The sequence below is a fragment of the Cajanus cajan genome, chromosome 8 (genome assembly GCF_000230855.2).
Source record: "Cajanus cajan strain Asha chromosome 8, NIPB_CcT2T_4, whole genome shotgun sequence".
In the NCBI taxonomy this organism is placed as follows: Eukaryota; Viridiplantae; Streptophyta; class Magnoliopsida; order Fabales; family Fabaceae; genus Cajanus; species Cajanus cajan.
Window position 1 is genome coordinate 51205340 of NC_138524.1, and position 4938 is coordinate 51210277.

Consider the following 4938-nt stretch of genomic DNA (forward strand, 5'->3'; position numbering starts at 1 on the left):
TTTTGGCAAATAATCGATTATTACAGTAAGGCATTCCACTTAGCCCACTTGCTGAAATAATCGATTATATTTAACAATAATCGATTATTTTGAGTCAGTTCTTAAAACTTCATTTTAAGTCTCAAAATAATTTTCCAATGTTTAACTCATCATCATCTACTCCCTACTTGATTCTAGACAAGATTTGCTCAATGCACAAAGCACACACAGACACAAATATAACAATTCATTTATAACAATTTGCTTCCTAAGCTCTATTACATAGCTATACTTCAAGGTATTTTTCTTGACTCTTCCTTGACTTTGTTTTTGTGTTCAATGTTGTTGTTGTACACTTGTTGTCTCCAAGTTGTTGTGATCATCAAAACTCTTAAAGTCTTCAGCTCCCCTAAGCTCAACATGATAGAGTTAGTAAAGAATATTTGGATGGAGTAGAGAACTTTTTAGACTATGCCTTTTCTCAAGAACATGGAGAAACAATTCAATGCCCTTGTCTAAATGTCTTGTCTTAATTAGGTCTCTAGTACTAATCATTTGTGTTTATTTATTTAATAATATCTATTTATCATGTAGCTTGTTTTAGTCTTTTTTTTGTATGACAGCATATGATATCCTGGTTGAATTTTTTTCTATTCTATAGCTTATATATTTTTCTTTTTGGATTTGTAGAATCACAATTACCTACAAAATTCACTGTAACTGTGAAAATAGGTTTGGCCCATGTCTTATTGTTTTACACATGCTACTTTTTCTTAAAGAGGTTTAAGTTACTTTTGTAATTTCTCAACCTTTTTGTTTGGATTTGTAGAATCACAATCAACTAAAATTCCAATTGCTATAGTAATTTGATTTATTATAATATGTAGAGGTTAACAAAAACAATATGGTTCAAGATGATGACCTCACTTCCTTGCTCAAGCTTACTAGAAAAGATAATGATGAAGTTGTTCGCATACTAGCAGCAAAGGCAATTGCCAATTTATCCATGAATGGTAATTATTTATTAGACATTGTATTACTTAATTTCATTTCACAGTTTTTCTTTTAAATTTAAGACGTGCGTGGTAGAATTAGTTTGTTTTACTTTATGATACTGATTAATATTTGGTTTAATGAAGAACAATTAAATTTAAAGAAATAATAAAAAAAAAATGAAAAAAATCAAATACCTTAAGGTCGATTACTTGAACCGGCACTTTTAGAAGGTAAAATAGAGCTAGAAAATCCCCTGCACTCATGTCCATGTCAAACACAACAGGTTTCCCTAGTGTTTTATTTTGAAAATTTGGCTTGTAAGTCCACGTTGAATATGGCCACTATGCACCCCACCTTTTTCTAGATTGAATTTAGGAACTTTTTGGTTGTCAAAGAAAGGGTTAGCTAGAGTCATCAGATACGCCATAATGTTTGTTTGAAGTAATTACAATTATGTTCATATACTCCATTTCAGCAAATTCATTTTCTCTTTTAAAGTATAACGTGGTATTGAGCCTAATCCATTTCTTATGCACATGTTATTCTTTTGTTGTAATATTGCATTTGATTTGATAGTACATTAAATGTTATATTGTTACCAGGAAATTGATGAACCTGCATTGAAGGAGGACATTTGTTTATTTTGTGCTTTGCAGGATTCAATTACAATTGATGAAGACCTTTTAGACATTTTAGCAAATAGCTCTAAATCATAAGAGACCTTTGTTGTAATTTCTTTGGATCATGACATCATTGACTATTCATTTTGTCTTTTCAATGGTTTCCTTGGTATCTCAAGGACATGATAAACTCATAAATTTTGCATTACTCTAATAAATGGGTATTTGGTGTTATTGCAAATATGGAGTACTCATAAAAAATTTATTATTCTCATTATTTTTATGAGAAATAGTGGATGAGAATATTAGTAAAGAAAGTAGTTTTTTTTTTTTAAAAAAAAAAATTCAATGGATGAAAAATTGAATTTGATTCCCTCATCAATTTCAATGCATGGACTAAAAATAATTTTATTTAATTGAATTTAACCAATTGAGTATTAATATGCTATCAAAATAAATTATTTTATCTAATGAGATTCAATTGTATTTCTATACAATTTTTTTTACATATATGAAAATCTATTATTCAATGAAATTACTTTTAGTGGCCATTAAAATTGTCACTAGAATTGTCATTGAAATTTTTTATTTTTCCCGGCCATTTAAAAGGTCTTTACCAGCACTCACTTTAAATGTCACTAATAGTTTTACCGACCCCACATACAACGGCCATAATCTAATTGCCGGTAAAGATATTAATGGCCATTTGTATGGTCGCTAAATAACATAAAAATTGCCACAAAAAAGCATTTTTGGTGTTGTGCTAGTCTAAAACACGATTGTTTACAAACACACCTCAATTCATAAAAAAAAGTTACTCCAATAACTCATTTATCCGCTAACCAACATATTGCAATTTGCAATCTATTACATCGATTTGTATAATGCACGATTTATTTGAATTAGTCTAATAAAATGATATTTAATTGATTATATAAATAAAATTTGACAATTACAAAAGATACGAATAATAATAATAATAATAATAATAATAATAAGTCAAAAATAATATTAAAAAATAAATATATGCTAATTTGTTATAAATTATTGAAATTTTCTTTTTAAATAATATTAGAATGCATATTTGAATTTTTTTATCACTAATTAAAATTTTTAATCCACTTTTTGATATTACTTTTGAAATTTCTATATATAGTTGACCAGAGTAAAAAACTCATTTTGGCTGATACACCTCAACATGCTTTAAAGCATATTAGAATAGAAAGGATTTACAAGACAATTGAAAGGATGGTGGGATAATTTTTGTTCTCCCGCTCATAGAGAAACAATATTAGGAGTCATGAAAAGTGAAAATGAGAAAGATGTTATAGCAACCCTCATTTATACTATTATTCAACATCTTGTAGGAAATCCCAATATATTTAAAGATAGAGCCGCTAGTTAATTAGCAAATTTATATTGTCCAACAATATCTGATTATAGGTGGTATAAAGACGTTTTTATGTCAAAAATCACACTTAAAGAAGATGGGTTTCAAGGATTTTGGAAAAAAAGGTTTATCACAGGATTACCAAAAAAAAATTTGAAAAGGTAAAATCAAAGCTAGAAACTCATTTTTGTAACCCAATACCTTACCAAGTTGCAACCTATGGTCAAATCCACAGCATAGTAGTAGAAATTGGTATTCAAGTCGACAATGATTTCAAACTTCAGAATAAGCTTAGAAAAGAAAGTACAACCAATAGGAGAGAAATAGGCAATTTTTGTCAACAATATGGAGTAGAGTCTATTAGAGCACCAAGTGCACAACATAAAAAATAGAATAAGAAAAGGATAACCTTTCAAAAGAATGAATACATGCCCTATAGAAAATCGAATAAATATCACAAGGTGAAAAATGATCAACAAGGAGAATGGAAACAAAAATCTAGGAGAAAGTTTAATAATAACAAGAATAATAAAAAGAATATTACTTGTTGGCAATGTGGAAGAACAGGTCACTTCGCTAATAAGTGTAAAGTTCAACAAAAGATTAATGAATTAGAAATAGATGAGTCTATTAAGAAAAGTCTTTTAAATGTTTTAATAAATTTAGATCCTGAAGAAGAAGAAGATAGTTCATCCCTAGAAGAAGAAAACAATACTATAGAGATAATTTACCAACTAGAAGAAGAAACCTCTTCCAGTAGTCAAGAAAATTCTGATAATGATTATTGTCTAGGACCAGAGTTGTGTACATGCAATAACTGTAAATCCATTAATATGTTAACCTCTGATCAAACTACAACCTTATTAGAAATAATTCAAAAGTTAGAGGGATGGTCCATTGAAAGATGAGTTTATTAGTCTATTAGATAAATTAGTAAAAAGGGATAAAAGAGAACAAGAAGTAACCCAAGAAATAGATTTAAAGGAAATATACAGTAGATTTAGAAAGCCTAGTCCAATAACAATAAAAGATTTACAAGATGAAATAAAAGTTTTAAAACAAGAAATACAAGAGCTAAAATAAAATGATATTGCATTAGAATATAAATCAATATTTTAAAACTCGGTTCGAACCGGCCGGTCGAACTGGTCAAACCGAAAATCGGTGGTTTGACCAATCCGAACCATTGATCAGACCGGATGTGCAACTGACTCGGTATGACTCGGTGTGACCCGATTAAAATCTCGGTTGAACCATCGACTCGCAGGTTTCATGACCCAAATCGGGTCATCACTTTTTTTGAAAAAAAAATTAAGTGACGTCGTTTTTTTAATTTGAAAATTTTAGAATTAGAATAAAACCTTCAATTTTAGAATGCCCCTGTTGCACGTTCCGCTTAGCTTCTTACGCTTCTTGTTTCCCAAATCCTAAGTTATTTTTCAGATTTTGATTTTGAGACACAAACCCAACCCCATTTTCACTAGTTGCAGTTGCAGAGACTTGTTGGGTTGTTCATTGTTGCGTTTGCTAGCTTGTCGGGCCACCGTTTTCCATTCTGCTATCGCACCACCGCACCGTCGCATCGCTGCATAGCCGCACCACTGCACCGTCGCACTGTTGCACCGCCGCACCACTGCACCACCGCATCGTTGCACTATCGCATCGCTTCATGGCCGCCCCGTCGCACCACCGCACTGTCGCATCAAGTTATAAGGTTCATTAATTGAGTTATTTGATTCAGGTTCATTGAGTTTATGCAAAACAATGCACATCATATTATGAAAATCAACTGTCTTAATATACGCTATAATTTGTAAAATACTTATATTGTTAATATTTTTTAATTAAATTTTAAAAGTGTTTGTTGATAGCTTGATACTCTATCTCTCATCAAATCAATAATAATTAAATTACAATTTTAATACTATACTATGTATTTAGTAATACTAAGAA

General features: G+C 30.2%; 1 long non-coding RNA gene across 1 annotated transcript; it reads left to right on the forward strand.

Annotated features, from left to right (window-relative positions):
* The first annotated feature begins 772 nt into the window (after positions 1 to 772).
* On the forward strand, positions 773 to 1836 carry LOC109813553 (uncharacterized). The gene is made up of 2 exons (XR_014428595.1): positions 773 to 992; positions 1578 to 1836. It is a non-coding gene; the product is annotated as an uncharacterized LOC109813553 (long non-coding RNA).
* Positions 1837 to 4938: the final 3102 nt, after the last annotated feature.